This window comes from Bubalus kerabau, chromosome 1 (assembly GCF_029407905.1).
Source record: "Bubalus kerabau isolate K-KA32 ecotype Philippines breed swamp buffalo chromosome 1, PCC_UOA_SB_1v2, whole genome shotgun sequence".
NCBI classification, from domain to species: domain Eukaryota; kingdom Metazoa; phylum Chordata; class Mammalia; order Artiodactyla; family Bovidae; genus Bubalus; species Bubalus kerabau.
In genome coordinates, this window is record NC_073624.1 from 257539709 (window position 1) to 257561967 (window position 22259).

At 36.5% G+C, this 22259-nt stretch overlaps 1 long non-coding RNA gene across 1 annotated transcript; it reads left to right on the top strand.

Moving 5' to 3' along the window:
• The first annotated feature begins 252 nt into the window (after positions 1-252).
• LOC129638995 (uncharacterized) lies at positions 253-21757 on the top strand. Its single transcript, XR_008708126.1, has 3 exons — positions 253-581; positions 18815-18881; positions 21441-21757. It is a non-coding gene; the product is annotated as an uncharacterized LOC129638995 (long non-coding RNA).
• The last annotated feature ends 502 nt before the right edge of the window (positions 21758-22259 follow it).

The following is a 22259-nucleotide window of genomic DNA, read 5'->3' on the forward strand; positions in this document are numbered from 1 at the left end:
AAAAATAATAAAAACAGCAATAACTCTAATACATAGAAAAGGGAAATTTAAGCTTTAAAGGGGTATTTACTATTTTATATTCTGTATTAATATTTGAGACTGTCTTTGGGTCACACAACACCACAGATACACCCAGTGATTTCAGGATTTCCTAAAAGTGCAAGAGATTATGTTGAATTTTTATGAAACAGAGTTTATAAATCAAATGGAACCTTCTCAAGCCCTGGGCTGTGTTTCCATGTGTCTGCAGTCTATAGGTATTGAAATGCTCACCTATACTTTAGAAAAAAAAAAAAAACACACAACATTTTGCAAAAATTGAATAAATGATCATTCAAAGCAAAAGCATGCAGTTCAAAAGCTAAACCTCCCATTGGAGAACAGAAAATTTAATGAGCTTTTAATGGAATGCAATGCTCAGAGTAGTAAATTATTTGTTAGTTGACGATGCAATCAGCATGCTGATTAAGGTTGCTTGGTTTTTTACTAAACATTAACTGAATGAAAACGGGTAGTCCTTGTTCTGCTTGGGGGGCTTTAAGGAAGCAAATGGACTTTCAGAACAGAGATTGTCAATAAAGGTGAGTGCACTCCAGGTGTCATTTGAATATGATGATAAAATACTTCTGATAAATATTTAAAAGCATTTTAAATCCACAATGTTCGCCTAGTGTATTGTGGACTCTGTTTAAAGAAACAGTGGGCCTTAGCAGGGCCTAACAACAATCCCTCTATTTCTCTCTAGAAAGAAATATCTAGATCTGCTTTCTTTTATTGCAAAAGAGAAAAAAAGGGGGGTGGTATGCTTTGAAAATAGAAGCCAGCCTGGACTCTGGGACCAGGAACTGTTTGGGAGTTTGGAATATAAGCCTAAGAAAAGACAAAAAAGGACAAAAACCAAAACAAAGGAAAATATTCTGACCGCAAATAAAGAAGAGACATCTGTTTCTCTGGGTAGATTAAGATAAAAATTTAGGTAGTTTTGATATTTTGATGCTTTAAAATGATTGCTATTAGAATATATATATATATTTTTCAATTTATAAATGTTGGCATTCTGAGAGCAAGAAGGACTGTGGTATCAGAGTTATATTCTGTCTAATTTAGGGGCTCTGTGAGGGGAGTAAAATAAAAAGATCAAAAATTGGAAATAAATTATGTAATGCTTATTTTTGTTGTTGGATGGTTAATACAGAATTTATAAGTTATATTATTCACCATATATATTAATCAATATGTACATTAGCTATAAATTATTGTTTCTGAGAGAGATTTTGTTACCAAATCTATTTAAATTGCTAGATTTATTTTCCCCTCAAAAAGAAGGATTTTTGTTTGTTTGTTTTTCTCCCTACCAATTGAAGAATTATGGGTTTCTAGGTTAATTTTCTTTGAACAGCTACAAAGTTCTTTTTCTATAAATCCTAATTAGTTTCATCATCGGTGATTCTCTGGCAATGGTCAGGTACCCTTAAAATCCGATAAATAACTACCTCTCACTTTTAACTATTCCTGTTTATGACCCAAGAGGTTAAAAGCCTTTGACTGGCATTTGACTTCTGACCTCATATAAATGTTATCTTATCAGTTCCTGCTTGTTAACTTGTATTGAGTGCTTGTCCCTGATGGCTTTTAGATAAAGGGTTGTGGGTTTTTTTCTTTTTAATATATTTCCTATAGGAACTAAACCATTTGCTTTGTTCTCTGCTTAGTGCACTCCAGTCTACACAGAAAACCTGCTATAAATCTGTTATAAAGCTCCAAATATACTTTTATTTATTCCCGACATTATTTTAGTTTAGCTTTACGGGTGGGATTTTATTATTGAGAATATGTATTTATTATAATTAATAGCAGTAATTACTAGTGCTCTTAAGCCTTTAACATGTTAGTCAGAAAGCTGGTTAGCATGGTACACTCTTTTTTTTTTAATGTAAAAAAATTAAAAGAAAAACAATTTTAGCTTTGCATTTTGCACCAGCATGAGATGAGTTAGAGAGATAATTTATGGAAATCTTGTCTCCACAGACTTCAGAAGTCCGCCTAATGAGAGAGTCATCACTAAGATATATCTTTTTTAAAAAATCGAATCCAGACCATGAACAGTGCATTTTTGATCCTTTGGGGAGGAGGGTGGTGGCCTGGCGCCCTCCTTTGCCCTTCTGTCCTAAGAATTAAGAAGGATTTCGGCCTTTTATTCCTTTTGCAGCTGTGTGTGTTGTTCACACGTTCAAGTGTGTATGTGTGTGAGTCCAGTCTCTATATACAAATCTAAATACATTTGAATGTTTGCATTTTAAGCTCTCTCCATACCTTGATGGCATCATGAGAGTATTCTAGGCAGATGTTGGTGCTTCAGAGACTGCCTCATTTACAAGTGACCCACAGTGTGATTTCTAAACAAAATATTATATTAATTTCTGTGTGGAAAACAGGCAGAGAGGAGGGAAAGAAGGAAGAGGCAGCCATCTTGGAGTCCTTTTGCCTTTTAGCCTCCTTCTTCCTCTTCCCAAAGCTCGATAGTTAGAATATTATCTTCATTTTTAATTGGCCTTCAACATAATGCAGGAGGCATGTACAAGAGACCTTTGTATCCGTGTTTGGAGTAGAAAAAAGTTGTAACCTCTTTGGACTTTAAATAATAACTGCGACTATAGACAAACTACACCTATTATTCTCTATCCTTCTAAATAAATATACATATAAATGAAGCATATGCCACAGCTTGTAAGAGACCTGTACAAAACCTATTAAGGGAAACAAATGTCTATTTGGACCATTCATTTACTGCTATCTAAAGAATTAATATGTCAGTAAAGTTATCTGCCCTTCCTCCTCCCCATTCTTTCTTTTCTCCCCAAACACACACTCACATGCGCACACACAAACACACACATTCAGACACCCCCACTACGCAGCAGTGGCAACCCTAGAAACTTGCTTTTTAAAACAGGAATTCCCTTTCTCTTAGATCTGAAGTCTTTCAGGAAGAATTAAAAGACCAGCTTCTATTTGTTATTTTATTTTAATTTTCTGTGTGTGGAGAGCTGCTCAGCTCTGCCATGTCCCAATACTGCTTTCATCATGCTCATATTCTGGCAACACACAGGTTTAACGCAATTTGTCCTAACTTTTCATTTCAACCATTGCTTTTTCTCAAAGTGGCCAGAGTTTAAAGACTCAAAAGCAAAGGGAAAAGAAATACCCCGGCAGGGGGAAAAACAAACCAGCCCCCAAACTGGTGCTGGTATTCACAGCATTGACACATTCTCAAATGTTTTCTCTGTAGTTATAACACAAAAGCGCTTTCTTCCCTGTTTTGATGTGTTAAAGACAGAAAGAGAGAGGACCCTTGGAAGTGGTAAAAATAAGTATTTGGAAGCACAGGGAAGGTGTTTCCCGGTTGAATGTCCAGCATGTGTCAATAACTTAGATACTAACAGTTTAATATTAATTAACTTTAAAAATGAAAAGGGAGTGGGTGAAAAGTTAAATTTAAGCAAGTTATGTTGCCTCCGTTGAACTTTCAGCTCTGGGTTGCCTTCAATTTTGTGTAATGAGATGTGCCCCTGAAGCCAATCATTCTGCTGTCTCTGAAATAAGGGTAACCAGGATCCTAAGTCCCTCTGAAAAGGGTGTGAGTAGATCAATAACGAATTATTGTCTAATTCTGGCATTTGGCAGAAGAAACCACAAACTTTTACTTGTTTAGTGTCAGTAATCTGAACTCATTTTTCTAGTCAATAGTATTTGCAGATTGGTTTACTGGGCAAAACAGATAAGAGTCTGAAACAAATAAAAATCTGAATCCTAAACACTCTCCTATTCTGGTGGCTAAATTCTCTAAGTCGAATCCCAGAGTCTTTTACCATTGTATGCTGTATTCTGGCTTTTAAAAAACAAACAAGATTTAAACACATAAGCTAGATGATTTCAAAACTGGAACACATTACACCATCATTTATTTCTATTTAATTAATGTTTTAATATATAGTTGTAAATCTAACTATACCTAAGGCAGAAAAAGTATTTACTTAAATCAGTTTCTATTCCAATTAGAATGAACTCCCCAATCATTTTTGAAGTAATATTTTAAAATCATTGTGGTTAGTAATACTTGTAAATCATTGTAGTGAGAGGAAGAAGATGATGAAGGGTGATCAATGTCCTTGATTTTCTGTACAGCTGTATCATCAAGCTTTATAAAGTCACCTAAGGGTGTATTAAAACATACTGCTTCTATGTATTTTCATGTTTATAAACTTACCCTAAGAATATATTAAGAAATACAGTCCATTTGATTTTTTTTTTTCCATTCCTTGCCAAAAATCAAACCTGCTCTGTTTGGAAAAAAGCAGACACTTCTGTGATATCATGGAGTTTTTTGCATTTCAGTAAAGAAGTCGAGGACATGGAGTCAGAAATACCCAAATTTTTAGGACTCAAGGTATTACTGTAAAGGTTTTATCCCTTCCTCTGTGAAGACTGATGCAGATGGATTTCTCATTTCCTTTGGTCTCTGTCCTCTTTCTTTCGTGTTTCCTTTATTTGTATAAATTAGCTTTGTCCTTTCTTACTAGAATGTTTGATTTGGGCACACTCTCCCACATAGATTCTCAGTCTCACTCCCCCCAACTTGTCTGGGGAGTGGTTTTCCTTACTTAAAAAGCTTTGTAATTCAGACTCAGAGTGCCAGGGCCTTTTTTTTTTTTTTTTATTCATCTGGATATGCTCAAAGGTCACATCCAAGATCATAAGCCCTTCTTATGGGCAAATGATAAAATAATATCCACACGCATCTGATACTAGGGGTATGGCCTGGACACACACCTTGCCGTCTTCCCCTTGGCCTCTCCTGCCCTGAAGAATGAATACCTCCCTCTCCAAAGTTGATGCTTCGAAGTGACCAGTCAGATGCTGGCAGGTCAGCTGGCCGTCCTCTTGGACAGAGGGTTCATAAATCAGAGAAATGTTGGTGTGGTTGAAAGAAGAAGGTAGTCCAGCCTGAGGGAAACCACGTAAATCTCTCCCGGAGCATTGTTCCCGGTAGGGAGTTGGGGGTGAGAGTTGGGGTAGCTCCTGGGGTCTCGGCTGTTAGTAATGCCCTAGCCTCCTGCAGTGGTGCTAACTTGTTGTGCATGAGAGCTGCCACTACCCTTCCCAAACGTCGGGCGATTGGAAAAGTCAAGCACTGCTGAGCCCTGATTTTCATTTAATAGTCAAAACCAAGATGCATTGGGCTATGAAGATAGGACAGCTCCCTTGAAAAGATTATTTGAACTACAAAGGCATTCATTTAGGGCTAGCCATGTTGCAAAAGGGCCTGCTAGAAATTAGCAGCCTGTCCTGGTATTTGGAGAGCAAGAGTGACAACTTATTGGAAGTTCTCAAGGAATCATTTATATTTCACACTCCACTAGGCAGCTGATTTGAGATTGTCTGTTAGCATAACAAAGGCTCTGAGCCTGTGAACTTCAGAAACCTTTCGACCTCTTAGCTGCTGGCATGAATAGCCCCCAGTCCTGCCTATAGAGATCTCCCAAAGCTCCCCTGTTCGTGGCTAAATTGTTAATCAGGGTAATTTAATATAGTTTTCAATATGCCTCATCTCTTATTGGGAAAGGTATTCACAGCTCCCCTACCCCTGGAAAAAAAAAAAAAAAAGTTCTTTTATTCAAGTGTGAGAGGGGCAGCTGCAGACAGACCGGCATCCCTGGCTGCTCCCCCCAAACCCCCTCTGTAGCAGCAGTAATGTTCTGAGCAGCAACCATAGTGAAGGGCCAGAAAAAGAAACTTCGACAAGCACCCCTCTGCACGCACTCCAACCTGAACCTGAAATTCCAGTCTGTTTATGCCAGGAACCGACAAAACAAAACCCCAAAGCTCAGCCATAACTGAAACCTCAGCTCACACACACACACACACATACACACGCCACACCCCCTTCTCCACCCTCTCTTTACCCCCACCCCTCTCCTTCCTCCTCATCTCCCAACCAAGCTTCTCTTCTGGCTCCCGTCAAGACAAAACGCACCGGAGCCCAAGGCCTGCTAATTTTCATTTCTCTCCCTCTTTGGAGGCAGCCCACACCATCCTGCACGCTCCTTCACAGTCACCCTCCGCCCGGAGCCCGCAGCCTCTCCCTGTGTCACATACACTTGCTCTCACCCGCTCCCTCGCACACTATCAATTCACATGCACATTAGTTAGCTGAAAAGAGCCAGAGCACAAATATATTCATTTTAATCCAGTTAAGACCTAAGAGGTCTCAGAGGATATTCTTCCATAGTTTGAAAACCAAGTCTAAAACTCAGATTTGGCTACACTGTTTCATCTCAAAGAGGCCTATGGTGTGCCTTTCTTTCACTTTCTTCCAGTACATATTGTAAAAAATAAATAAATAAAGTGAATAAAAAACAGTCACAAGCAAACCACCCAGCTTCAGGCAGACACTGCTCACGTATCATCACTATGTTGTCTTTTTTTTAATGACTGTGTTTCTTGTACCCATGTACAAAGTCAGAAGAATTTCATACAAGAGAAGGAAAAAAAATATGAAATCACTATTTTTTTAAAATTAAAAATGTAAGGATACAATCTCTTCATCTCATTTTTCCACATAAAAATTTTAAGATATTTATAATCGTTAATCTTTCATTTCCCACATGAGAATTTGAAGACATCTCTGCAAAATGTATCTGGGTATTTCCTGATCCCTTTGGTGGTGATTTTCTGTGCAATTGTGCTGTCTTTGTACGAGTTGAGGCCCTGTATCTTGCTTCTTCCTGGAACAGCCATTTCTTGTGTGCCCTGTTTTGGTTGGTGGGCTTGCCTCAGCTCCTGAAGTCGGATAAAGCCAGGATCTAGTGCCTGAAGTATTTGCTTTGAATTTGCTCTAGTTAGAGTGGTCCCTGGTGGGGGTGGGGAGACTTGCTTCACTCACTTGGGATTGTAATCTGGCATCTCAGAATCACTAAGATGGGAGACAAATTTCTGTTTACAGGATCAGGAAAGGATTATTAACCTCCAAAACAGAAGTACAAATATAAGCCCACAATTAAAAAAACATAACAAAACAAATAGCCCAACCTCTTTCCCAAGATAATTTTTCATGGAGTTGAAAGAATAAAAGGTTTTTAAAAAAGATTTCTTGGTCAATTTTAATATCTAAATAATATCCAGAGGTGACACTTTAGAAAATAAAATAAGTATATCTGGCTATTATATGACAATCTTAAAATCTGCATTTTCCTTACCATAAAAAGGGATTCTCACAGCTTTAATTTCAGTGCTGTCAAAGTTTTAAAATTATAAGCATCTTTGTCAATGATCTGTGCATTTTCATTTTAATGTTGGGCTTTTTTATTTTATTTTGTAAATAGTGACTTTCATTTTCCTGATGTCTTAAACCAGAATATCTCTAAAAATATTAATTGATAGTTACTACAAATCAGTGGATAAATACTTCTGGTTTCTCTTTTTAAAAAATCAAATATATTAAATAACTCCTATATAAATTAACAGAAATTTAACTTTCAAAAGATGTTTAGAGAGAAAAAAATATTATGGCTTTTAAACCCAAGAAAGAAAAAATACACAATTTGCATTTTTTCAGTGCTTTTGCTTAACATTTTTTTCATTAGCTTTTTATTCATTAGAATTTATGATCCATGTCCATCATTACACTTTCACATCTCTGATTTCTGTTAAATTTTCTAACAGAGGTTAATAAATATAAAGGGGTAAAAAGGCCTATTTGCTTTCATCTAAAGTGCTCAGTATTTCAAGATTATTTGTATTTGCATTAAAATTTTTTTCATGTTCTAATTTAAATTATTTAAATTGGTCTGAAATTAATTCTATTTGGAGTTAGAAAGTAATAGGAGGATTTTTTTAAAGGAATTAAATAACATGATTTTGCTAAATTATAATGTTTTCTTAATGTTGGGCCATCTAACAACACCCTCTCTAGCATGTAACAGTTTGGGCTTCATATTTATGGAAGAAATAGGGTTGGGGGGAGAAGGATGTATATTTGGAATGGTGTTTGACAGGGGGAATGAACGCAGACACCAGAACAATTATATTACAATCCCATTGGGAATGCCAGCACCAAATTTAGCCAGACTGATGGGGTACTGTCTAGACGGTCCCTTTTGTGTATCAGCTGTTTTTTCCCTGCTTTATTGCACTGCCTGAATGTGTGAGTTGAACATGCATATGGATCCCAAACATAACCATTCCAGCAACCATACATTGCTGTTAAATTCTCTCATTTGGCTGAGAATCAAGGGTTGTGTATTCCTACTGTATTCCCTTTACAATATTTTGTAATTAAAATGCAGCTTCCAGAATTAGAGGTTTAACAAAGGTCATAAGACAAAGTAGAAAGTGCCTAGGCTGTTTTTTAATATGAAAAAAAAATGTACTAAGTAAACATTTCTATCTTCTCAAACATGTCCACCTCTTTTCTACAGAAGTAAAAGAAAGCCAGAAAGAAAAGAAATAAAACAATGAGTGGAAAGAGGCAAAATAGATGTAAATTACCACCTTTCCTTTTGAAAAGGGTAAAGGATAGAAAGAAAGAATATTTATTAAATGTTTACAGTATAATTAATGGCAGTGTGTGTGGTTTTCCTTTTTTTTTTTCTTCTTTTCCTTCTTTTTATTTGGTAAACCAAATAGAATTCAGTAATCAGGGTTCTTGTGAGGCCTTAGAAATAGATTCTCAAACTCTTTTAAATAAATGCTTATAAGATTGCTGTACTGTTACTGGAGAGAGAGGAAATCCCAGAGATATTTCTCTTCTGGGCTACGGTCAGGATTTTGTTTTGTTTGTCAAGACAGTGTAGGAAGGCTAGGACTTAGTTATATGTGACTACAGTATCCACACAAAATATTCATTGTTCAAAGGAGCAGAAATACACCCCTAAATAGGATGCTCACTCCCTGGGTGATGGGTACTAGGGTTGGATGCCTTTGCTAACAACCAAGAATTTAAAATGAACACAAATTAATTATTCAAATTAGAGAATGAGAAATAGAAAGACACATTAATGCTAATGAAAGTAGGTATCAGAGCCACTTCTTTCTGTGAAAGGTTTATCAATAATTTTTGTCACCAAGAATGAAAAGGTGTAAGAAATTGGAATTCCACAAAATGTAAGACACCATAAATAAAATTCTTGCCTTGCAGTAGAAGCCCAAATGAATCCACTGTTTAAGGAAAGAGAATCCCATGTTTCACAGAACATTAATAAATTTATTAATATGTACATACAAACTATTTGGAGCAGGAATTCTACTTTCCATGTGCTGAAAAAAAATTTTTGCCTTAACAAAAAGGAAAATGGTAAACTTTTTTTGCCATTAAGGAAAATCAAAGTTAAAGTCAGTGACAGAAAAAATATTTTTAATAGTTATATGGTTTGGGGCACTAAATTTTGTCAGTAACTAACTAATGGATTTTTAAAATAATAATTTCCTATGCTTTACCACTGGAATTCAGTAACTACCACCTCCTATGGACAATGAAGACTTTGTCCATCTTTTGAAGATTGGGTATTGAAAAGAAGGCTGGAGGAAAGAGAAAGTAAATTTTCTTCCCAATTTTACTGACTAGAACATCTCTTTTTTGGCTTGAAACATCAGATCACAAACCAACAACCGTAAGATAGGCTCTGGATATAGGGTTGGAGAAATTTCCTGGTTGGAAGAAGGTATGAGGCTTGAACAACTGACGTTAAACATGACGATCTTGAGTAGGCACTTGTAGGCAATGATGTTAAAAACCTCTGAGATATAACTTTGGCACAGCTGAGAAAAAATTCAACCAGACAGGGATGGAGAGCAAGAGAAACCAAGACTGAGAAATAAGAAAGCAAGAGAAAAATGGTGGTGGGGGGGCGGTGCAGGGAGTGGTGGTTGGGGGTGGGTGGCACGCAGGAGTGGTGAGTGAGAAAGAAAGAGAGAGCAGAGAATGAATATTCCAAGCATTGTTTTAATCTAAAACAGAGATGCTTCCAGGAGAATGAATTTCAATGGAGCTGAGCCAAAAATAATTATAGAGATTTTCTTGTTTTGTTTTGTGAATGAAGAGCATCTCTTTTCTCTGGAGATGTGAGAGTGAGAAAGGACCAGAGCCAAGAGATTGAAGTGATGCCCCTCTGCCCCTTTACTTCCACACAGCACAGTAGCGGACCTTTCTTTCTTCCCTTTTCCAAAAGCTATTGGCACCGAATTGTGCTAGGAAGAGAGGGAAGTGGCAGCAGCCCTCCAACCTAGCTGGATTTTCTATTCTAACAATAGCTTGTTTACTTTGATAAGGCTGAAGTATTGAAATTGGATGCAAGATTGGGTAGGGGGGGGACAGGGATACATATTTTAGGTTCTAGAGATAAAATTGAGCTATTTACAACTAAGAATATTCCCCTATTAGAGACACTTGAAACTTCCTTTGGGGTTTGTTTTACCAATTACATTTGTTGCCTTGTTTTTCATCATCAATAGCAGGCTACTAAAGGAAATAAAGTATTCTCTCAATTTTCTTCCATTTTCTCTGTGATGTAAAATCTTTATCTTGGAACCATTTTTTACAGGGAAAAAGACTGTCGTTTGTTAAAATAGCTTAAGCTACACTGGATTTTTGTGAAAGCAATATAATATACTTCTCACGAAAGCAGAAATGGAAGGCTTTATACTAATTTGACACACACAGGGTTGGGGGAGAAACTCACTAACATTAATAGACTTTGGAGAGGAAGTAATCATAAACAACTCAGGATTAATATCTAAAGACGATTGATTTTCTTAAGTTAAATTAACTTACAAACAATTCATGCCATTAAGTACTGTCTGAACCTGAAAATTCTCTCCAAATCTCTCAAGTGTTGTGCCATGTTAAAGACCTTGTTGTCATTTTTATCATTCATAGATAGATGTTAGTTCTACATGTAGGTTTCAGGTATTATACTTTTGTACTACCTGAATTTAAAAAAATATATATTTCAGAAATCTAAGAATCAGTTTCTTCTACGTCATATGTCACAACTTTTTTAAAAAAACAAAAGTGAAAATTAACTTTTTTAAAATAAATATTTGACCTGCTAAGTACAGCAATTTAGTTATCCAGTAGAAGAACAGCATAAAGTTGTAAGCTTAATGGCTTAACATGAAAATGACCTTGGTACACATTTAAAATAAGGAAAACTATGTTACATTAGCAGTCAAGATTATCTGTTGGCTTAAGCATAAACATCTCTGAAAGTAGCAAAAATAGATATAATTTCCTTTAAAACTTTTACATATTAAAATTGTTCCTGTTATTCTGTAAAAAACATATATTGGAAATGTATAGTAGTTGGCAGTAAAGTTTATGATTCTGTTTTGTTGTTAGGTTTTTAAAAAATTTCTTAAAGAAGGAAAATATGTTCATGTACATGGGACTTTATTTAGGGATTTTCAAAACATTTTAAATGTCACTGTGAATATAGTGTGTAAATCTGTGAATATGAGTTTTATGAATCCACATTTAATTTAATTAATCATATTGATTCACTTGACATTTTTCTCCTCCTGAATCTCCCCTCCCCCCTCTTCCCATCTCTCTATTAAAAGCAATTCATTCACAGTGGTAGACTAATTTTTGAAGCAGATTTTACAAAATAAAACCGACAATGGTTTTAGAAGAACTTTTAAAAGCATTCAACTTAGATATTGTTAGAAGTGATTAAAATGAATATTTAAGAATTCAAAGTACTTCATCATATTAATCTTAACATTACATTAAAAACCCAATCCCCACATGAGAAATCAACCTTTTAAAAAGAACAATTATTAATATTAAATAGCCAGAATAATCACTAGTATACGCTAAGCTGAAATAAGTATATGAGATTAGCAACAAATATTTATTTTTCCAAGTTTAAAATGAAATACTTTGTAAAATAGGAAAATATTTAATAAAGTTTAATGTCTATTAAAAACCCAGTAGACACAATTTGAGAATTTATGGTTTTGCTGCATCATTAACACTGTTGAGGGAAACTGTTAGTCTACCAAAACATTTAAAATATGGTATACAAGAATTTATTGTTAGCAGTAGTAAAGTATATCACGTTGACATAAGGGTATTTACTATCAAGCTCTAGAATGGATTAGGAGATGAGGAGGTAAAGACAGATTTACAATTAATAAGTGCCCAAAGATATTACAATGGCAAGGTTTCTATATTTTATAAACAGATATGCTAGATGTAGATTATATTTGTCACTTGTTTGTATTGGTGAATCTTAGTATAAAATGGAGTTTGAAGGCTTCTCTCTTGACCAAATCTTTTCTAACTCCAAATTACTAAACCAATTTCAGAGTTTTGCTCAGAAAAGTTACATTTCACTTGAACCCAACCCTAGAAATTGCCCCAAAGGAAGTGTTGTTTGTTTGTTCTTTTCATTTGTAGTGGGGTAGAGCCCAGTTTGCAACTGTAGGGCTGGACACAGGAGAAGCAGCAGCAAGAAGCAACTGAAAAGGATTAGGATGGACACTTCCTCAAGCTTCACAGGCTTGTTTGCTTGTCACAGATGCCCTTAAGGTGCATAGATAAGATATATTTAATATTAAGACTTTTAGAGAGCCTTGATACTCCTGAAAATTCAGAGGCAAAGCTGAGCCTCTTTCTTTAGCCCATATACTTCATTACATTGGCCCAGGAATCCTGGCTAAAGATAGTTTCATCCAGCTCACATGCTTGGGTTTTGTCACTTCATGTCATAACCTCCACATTACTTAAATATAGTTTTAAAATGTATTAAACAGAAATGCTGATATAAGCCTAAATGTAGCTGTACTTGCTGTTTCTGCTCTAAGTTCATTCATGGTGGTGGATTTAGTTAAAGGGCCCAGAACAGCCATGCTTAACAGTAAGGAAACAAAATCCTCTTGGCTTCAATGGGGGCTAGGTCTATGTCAGAGCAGAGCGAACTCACTGTAGATATTTGAGATAAATACCTTCTGTAGAAATGTACACATCACATTGGTGTTCTATATAATGTAAAAAAAAAAAAAGTATGCTGCATCACACACAAAGCCCTGTTATCTTTTTTTGCCTTAACTAAATGTTATTTTTTTTATATCTTAGACACAGAGAATATGCTGTAACATTTATAACAGGATAGCGGGCTCCAAATAAGAACTGCTAATGATCGTAGGTGTCTATTGAATCATAAGCAAGGACTACCTGGTAAGCATTAAGTGACAATAAAGGATATTCTTGCTAAAATATTAGATGAATTGATAATAGAGAAAATAGTCATTTTGACAGAAAAGTCAACAGAAAACAGCAGTGATTATAAGTGCCTTGTATACGGGCATAGTGTATCACACCCAGTGTGCAACATGCTCTTATAAAAAAAGTATGGTACCTCTACTGGATGATACAGCTGCATTAGGAAGTTTTATAGAATGGCTTATTTTTCCAGAGCACAACATTTAGCCTTTCCACAGGCATTTTTTTTTTTTTTTTGGTAGAATTTCTCCTCACAGTTAAAAACTGGTTTTCATCACACAACTGCATAATTATTTTTCTGCAACTAGCGATAATTACTTGTTTTGTGTATCTCTACTAGAGTGATTCAGTGTTTGCTGTTCTACCTCATAAAATGCATCTGTATTAGAGGCATGTGAAAAGGAGTATTGACCTTATATAATATATTGCTATATTGGTAGGGGCACACAGCTCTAATTCTTTGTAAAAGGCACAAAAAGTCTATATTGCTTTGAGTTTTCCTTTTTGAATGCTATGTGAGTTTTCTGACTGAGGCATAAAACTGGAGGTAACTGAAGACAAGAAACCTCACAACATGGAAATTACTCAGTACACAAAGAAACTCCCTCTCAGATAGATGTACAATAGGTGCCTGAATAAAAAAGGCAGTTGGAAGGATTTGTTTATAGTGGCATCAGAAAAAACTCTGGAATCAGTGTTTGTGAGATTTGTCGCACCAAAAACTCAAACACAGATTTCAAATCATTCAAGAATATCTAATCATTTTCTGTCACTCACAAAGCTCTCCACAAAAAAATAAAAAGAAACAAAATTAAGCAGAGCCCCTCCCGCCAGTCTTCTTTTATCTTCAGCAGTCCTCCTCTTTCTTTTCCTTCCAACTCTTATTTGTCTGGGTGTTCCTTTCTTTCAAGTTGTCTTTAATCCTTGCTTTCCCATGTCCCTCTTTAGTCTTATTCACCAGTGATGCCAATAAAAATAAACAGTCTATTTAAAGCAAATGAGTCAACGCCAAAAAAATACGTGATTGGTGTGTTGCCTTATTTTATTTTTGTCTTTTAGTTAAATTACACCTGTGGCTCTCTTACTTAAAATTTTTATAACTTTAAAACCAAAACACAAAGAGCAGAGAGCTGAAGTGCTGTTTCATGTCTCTGGATTTATTTATAAATATATGTAATGTTAAATGCAGCAAAATCCTTGTGAGACTACTTTCGTGCTTACTGATCCCAGGGTGCAGGAGGAATTAGCTTATCCAGGAAAACTCAAAGTCATAATTAGTCTTGTGAATTATAATAATCGGGTTTCATCCTACACTTCTTTCTCATGTGGTACTCCCAGTGGGAGTTCTGCATGAAAAGGACTGCAGGATTGGGCATTAATAATGGTATACCTGTGAAATATTGGTATATTCCTACAGTGCCAGTCAATGAAATTAGTATACTACCCCATCTTTGTCCTACAGCCTTCAACCAATTGAAAAATAACTTCAATGGATTTTTCAAATTTCCTAAAATTCTATTATTAGTTTTTTAAAATACTTCTTAAAATTACAAAATAAAAATGGAAGTTTTTTTTCCCTCAATGAGATATGCTTCTTACTCTTGACTTTGTTATAGATATAAGGCTGTAATTAACTTTTATTAAAAATGTTAACAATGCTTAAGTTTTACATAATCACCTCCAATAAACGGAAACAAAAGAACAAGCAGGGAAATAATCATGAATCTCAGCAGAAAGTTACATTTATTTTCAAAGCTCTCAGATCAGCTATTTTCACTAATTTGATTACTCAGGTCAATCAAACACCTTGTTGACTGATGGAGATAACCAATTTTTTTAAATGTATAGACCCAGCCTGAATGAAACAAAAGAAGTGTAATAGCTTACCAATCCTGAGATGTTGATGTTTTGTCATTTGTGAAACAGAAATACTTCTTTCAAAAGTTACACTGTGATGAACTGCTATCTAGGCTTAGAAAAGTTGACAAAATGTAATCATAACTGCACACCTATCTAAAGCCCAAACCCACACAGTTCTTAATAACCCTAAAAATTTAGACAATTGTACATCAACAGATGAATGGATATAAAAACTGTAGCATATTCAAATGGAATGTAGAATAATGGAATACTACTCAGCAATACAAAAAATGAACCACTGGTACATCTTACAGTATGGAAGAATCTCAACAAAATAATGCTGAGTGAGAGAAGCAAGACCAAAAAAAAAAAAGAGTACAAATCATTTATATATTAGTCTAGGAAATTCAAACTAATGTATAGTGACAGAAAACAGATCAGTAGTCGCCTAGGGGAAGGATCAGTAGGCAGGAATTACAGAAGCATGAGGAAACTTTTAGGGATGACGGATATGTTTGTTGCCTTGATTGTGGTAATGGTTTTCACAGGTGAATACATATGAGAAAACTTAAAAAAACATACAGTTAAATATGAACAGTTTGTTATATATCAATTTTACCTCACTAAAGCTCTTCACAACAACAAAAGTGGGCCAATTAGAATGGATATAGGAACCAATCAGAATGGATGCTAGCCATTAACAAAAATAATTCAGACAGCAGGTTTCAGAATTCTCTAGGTAACTGGGACCATTTGTAGATGGCCATAAAGATTTTGGGGACTGAGAATGTCCTTTTCATCTCCTTGCTAATGTTTATGATCCCTGGTTTAATTAAAAATAATTTTCCATTTTTTTCCTATTAAAAATCATTACAGTCCTGAAAGAGGTGAGCACGAGTTTTAGATTTTGTCTCTACCAGTGCCTGGAAAATCCCAAGGACGGAGGAACCTGGTAGGCTGCAGTCCATGGGGTCGCTAAGAGTCGGACACAACCGAGCGACTTCACTTTCACTTTTAACTTTCATGCATTGGAGAAGGAAATGGCAACGCACCCCAGTGTTCTTGCCTGGAGAATCCCAGGGACGGGGGAGCCTGGTGGGCTGCCGTCTATGGGGTCGCACAGAGTCGGACACGACTGAAGCGACTTAGCAGCAGCAGTGTTACAAACCATGTGACTTAAGGCAGGTGGCTAAACCAATGTCAGAAAACTTCCAGATGCTGCTCAAGGTGGAGGTAAACTGAAAGACACTTCTTTCTAAAGAAAATAGGATCCATCCAGCAAGCATTTCCATTTTACAGTTGTTGGTTTTATCATAACATCTCCAAAGATCTTTCTCTTCCCTTTCTTTATTACCATGTGTGATAAAAATGGAGTAAGGTGAATGGGGAGACATTGTTAGCAAAATAACTAAATTACCTGAATGTATTTGTCTCATGTAGATCTCACTATGTGAGCTGATTGACCTCAATGTGCTTTAATACAAAAAATTTATTAAAGTCCACAATAAGGTGCAAAATCACCATATTGTAACTCTATTCTGGAATGGAGGATTACTGAGTCACCTGCCAAGGTGCCTTGTGTTGCAGACAGTAAAGGACCGAGACTGTTATTTTTACTGTTCTGTTTTTATGATAGTGAATATTGTGTTTATATATTTCCGACTAAAATTTTAGGTGCGTAACTTGAGTTAGATCAGTGCCCATCTCAGCAATGAAGGAAAAATAGCCCTACATAATTTTTAAGAACCTCAGGGACTGAGCTAAAAGTCAATAAACATATGGGAAAAAAGACTGGAAACAAATTGAATATATGTGCAAATTGACATTTTACTAAAAGAACATGCTTAAAACTTTAGGTTTATCAAACAGATGTCAATGAAACTGAAATCTATTCAGCAAGTAGAATGCATTACTGAATGCAGAAATACACGTGTTTTATGTGACCTGAAATGCAAACGTTTTTCCATCTTGTAATATTATGATTTATTATTCTGATTTTAGAGATGCAATATTAAAAATGTGTTAATCAAGACATTTCTATTTATAGTATTACATACATTTTAGTTTTTAACAATATCCATCTTTTTACCAGGGTCAATCCTCATGCCACATAGCTAGATTTCCGAAATAAGATTATCAGAAAAATGTGTTGTTGATCTTGGGCATAAATTTATAACTTATATTGGTTTGTAACTAACTCCTGAGTTTTAAACTTATATATAATAGCTATTTTTGTGATCTTTTTCTGAGTACTTTTTCAAAATGGGAAAAAAAGTAAAGTTCAACTTTGTACTCTGTCCATGTCTCCCATTTTTCTTTTTCGTGTATTCTTTCCTCCCACATTCCTTCTCTCCTCTCACTTCATTATTTAGCCAGTGATTTTATTCTGCTATTTCTCCTGATAGTCAGTGATCAAGACACTATGTTAACCCCGAAGATGCAGTTGCTTTAGGCAAGCCCCCTCACTATTTCTTGACTGTGTTTAGGGTTAAAAGACTTCTTTAGATACAACGTTAACAATCTATCCTTCTACAGTGTCTGTGAGATTATTTTCTTTTGTTACCTCTGGCACCCCACTCTAGTACTCTTGCCTGGAAAATCCCATGGACGGAGAAGCCTGGTAGGCTGCAGTCCATGGGGTCGCTAAGAGTCAGACATGACTGAGCGACTTCACTTTCTCTTTTCACTTTCATGCATTGGAGAAGGAAATGGCAACCCACTCCAGTGTTGTTGCCTGGAGAATCCCAGGGATGGGGGAGCCTGGTGGGCTGCCGTCCATGGGGTCACACAGAGTTGGACATGACTGAAGTGACTTAGCAGCAGCAGCAGTAGCAGCAGGGGTTTCCCTGGTGTCTCAGATGGTAAAGAATCCACCTGCAATGCAGGAGACATGGGTTTGATCCCTGGCTTGGGAAGATCCACTAGAGAAGGGAATGGCAACCCACTCCAGTGTTCTTGCCTGGGAAACCCCATGGACAGAGGCGCCTGGTGGGCTACAGTCTATGGGGTCACAAAGAGTCAGACATGACTAAGCAACTAACACTTTCGCTTTTTTCTGTACAAAATGTTAGCTTTAACCAGGACCAGTGCAATAATAAAGGACTTGAAAAGGTTTGTAAGACCACAGCCTCCCTCCACCTGATTTCTCATGTTCCATGGAATCTAATGAGATGAATATACTGCCTTCTCCTTCAAGCTGTTTAGAAGGCAATACATAGAGAGCAAACTCATACCTGAGTTCCTGGAACTGGGGACTCTTGCTGGAAAATCACAAAGGACATTTTGATATTGAGATGATAATCATTGAAAAAGCTGATTTCTCCTCTTTGTAGAATCATCTCTAGGTGTTCAGCTGTGACTTCCTGTGGTTGAAATGTCCAGTCAACATCTCATCCCTTCCACATTCCTTACTGAAGGGAGATATAACTTGGCATCATATTTATAATACTTCCAAGTATCTATGTTTTTATCTGTATATCTCGGCCAAAATCTGTCCTACCATCCCATTGGATTTTCTTCAGGGCTCAGTGTTATAATACACATAAAGTATGATAAAAATGTAAGAGTTTTTCTGGAGACAACAGAACAATAGAAACTGATATGGTAGAATAGTATCAGCCAGAGACATCCTGGTTAATTCAGACCCTTCTTTTTTTTTTTTTTTTTTTTTAGGTTCTGACACAACCACTTTGCTCGTGCAGATCCTCTTTTTAAAATTCACAGGAAATCAGATCATCAGGTAGGGTCAGCAAGCTGCTCCTTGCGATGTTTTGCCATGTAATCTAGAGGAAATGTTGTGAGGGTTTGTCAGTACTGAGCTACCTGGACGTGGGGAGTCTCATCAGAAAAAAAGAAACTTGTCTTCTCAAAAGATATGTGAAAAATGTCTGTGGACAAGCCAGTTAGATGATACCTTTATCAAGCTCTATCTTCTATTAACTTTCCACATACCCACTTTTCTGCAAACTTAAAAATCCTTTTTTTCTTATTGATCCATTAACATAAAGTCATTTTATAATTCACTATTATAAGTAATTACAACTAGAATGGGTTTGTTAATTAACAGCTCTTATAATCATTATTAATTACTTTTCACTATACAGCATTTCATATAATCCATTCCATAACTCTTCATCTTTAGAAAGGTAACATTCAGAGCTACCCCTGAGGACAATAGAACCCACAAAATCAGTCAGAGGCTATAGTTGGAAAACAGAAATAAAAATATTTAGCACTTTAAAGTGAAGAGCTAAATAGACCTTGCAAATCTCCCATGTTTATTTCACCTGCATTAGATTAAATTTCATTAAATTGGAAAGATCAATACAATTTCCAAACTATGCTTTGTTCATTGCTTTTATTGATCAACTACCAAGGAAAATGATCTCAAATTTTAATCTATTAATATATAGATCTGTAACATTTGGATAGACAATAGACAATTTTATCTACTTTCACTAAAATTTTTGCAAAATACAAAATTAACAGAAGTTAATTTTTTTAAGCCAGAGCATGAGAATTATTTGCAAGAAAGTAATCTATATCCAAAGAAAGTTATTGGACTATTTTATAAAATTCCAAATTCCATGGTATCTATTTTACCTAAAAATGATATTCTTTGCTATATACATTATTTACCTACAAGTAATTATTTTTACAGCTTGTTTACTATCCTATCCAAAGATCAACATATTATGTCAACACTTTCTGTAATATAATGGCAAGTGGCAAGAAGAAATTGTATAGAGTCCTCTTTCAAAATAAGCAAAATTACACTGTGGAGAAACCTAATGTGCCCTGAAAGTGAAAGTGAAAGGCACTCACTTTTGTCTGACTCTTTGTGACCCCATGGACTGTATAGTCCATGGAATTCTCCAGGCCAGAATACTGGAGTGGGACTAGCTGTTCCCTTCTCCGGAGGATCTTCCCAACCGAGGAATCCAACCCAGGTCTCCCGCATTGCTGGCAGATTTCTCCCACATTGCAGGCAGAATCTTTACCAGGTGAGCCACCAGGGAAACCCAAGAATACTGGAGTGGGTAGCCTATTCCTTCTCCAGGGGATCTTCCCGACCCAGGAATCGAACCGGGGTCTTCTGCATTACAGGTGCATTCTTTACCTGCTGAGCTACATAAGAAGCCCAAGCAGGTATTATAAGCAGAAACAGATAGACATGGATTAAAGGCAAAATTCTTTGCCTTAAGAGATCCTAGAATGAAGGTGAGGTAGAGATACAAAAGACATATAATTAAACATAAATGTTACCTTTACTCCCAAATAAGTAACTCAGTTATTCTCTTCTACTGACCATTTATGGCTCAATTCACTAAACTCCTACTTTGATACACAGTAGAAATATTTTACCCACTCCAGTGTCCTTGCCTGGAGAATTCCAGGGACAGGGGAGCCTGGTGGGCTGCCATCTATGGGGTCGCACAGAGTCGGACATGACTGAAGTGACTTAGCAGTAGCAGAAATGTTTTACACACACTTCTTAAGACCATATATCTCAGGAAAGATACTACAAACATCTTTTAAGATGCCATCGTACAAGAATCAGCAAGTATGTACCTGGCCCATTAAAAACAGCCTGTGTAATAAATAAGATACTCTGCTGACCCCTATAAATCCTGCTTCTGCCACTCCCTGGTTTCTGCCTGTCACCATGGTTTACCTCAGTAGTTGCTGATCCTCTTCTTGTTCTCACCTCAGTATTTGGCATTTCCTGTATGATTCCTGGTAATTATCTTTAGCTGCCCTCCACCACCCGCCTGAACCTAAGCCTTCTTGTTCTTCACTGGTACTCGCACTGCCTTTTTCCTGCAATTTTGCTGTACCAGCCCGGGTTGTGCATGGTCTGACGGCTATGTCAAGTGTCTTCTTTTATCTGGGTAAGCATATGTACCTGGTTAATTCTGGAAAATAGTTTATTTTAAGATGTTCTTGTCCACCTGGAAGGCCATTTTGGAAACTGCTGCTTAAAACAGTCAAAATATTATGAGAGTCAGAACTAAGATGGTAGCAGGAAACCTGGTGAATTTAAGAACTACCAGAGAGATAGAATGAACAGGATTTGATGACTGATTGAATAATAGAGCTAGGGCAGAGTGAAAAGCCATGGATCATGCCTTAATTCTGGCTGAAGAAATGGAGGTAATCATGAACACATTTATCGAAATGGGAAACACAGGAGAAAAAGCAGATTTGGGGTAGTGATGTTAGGGGAAGCACACTGATTGAAACCGTCCACCCTGGCCAGGCACCATAGTAACCATTTGCATGAATTGTTTTATGACAGGAGTTCCTGATAAGGAATATGGAACTAATAAGCCACCACCAACCGGAAGAGTTCGGGAAAGGTCGAAAGGAGACACTGCGTGTCCATCCATTTCCCAGAATCCCTCTTGCTAGCATCCATCTTAGCTGAGCGATGCGTGCGCCACCAGGAAAGACTCTGAATTAGAATGATGGGCCAAAGACCACCCAGAAACCAATCCCATCACCATAAAACCTGAGACTGCGAGCCACGCGGCAGAGCAGTTCTCCTGGGTTCCCTTACCCGGCTGCTCTCCACCCGGGTGCCCTTTCCCAATAAAATCTCTTGCTTTGTCAGCACATATATCTCCTCGGACAATTCATTTCCGAGTGTTAGACAAGAGCCTAGTTTCAGGCCCTGGAAGGGGTCCCCCTTCCTGCAACAGTGAGATGTGATGAATTCAGTTCCTAATAACCAAACTATAAGCATGTTTGTAAGACATCTAAGTTGTGAGGTCCAGAGTGCAGATAAGTTTAAGGTCTACAGATAAGGCAAAAAATCTAGCTTGAGAATACATATCTGAGAATAGAGTATTTTTAAAAGACTAAATGACCAAAGGAGTTAAAAAGAAAAAAGTCAAGAAATCACTAGGATGAGGACTGAAACCTATTGGGTTTACCACAGAGGCTGTTGACAAATATGGCTGGTAGAGTTTTAATTAAATGATGGAAAATAAGTTAGATTCTGGAGGACAAGGAGTAAATGGAAGGTGAGGGACAGGAATGTCTTATCTTTACAATGAGGACAGCTGGATTTTTATCTCAGTCAGGATTAAGAACCAGAATTACTTACATATTTTCT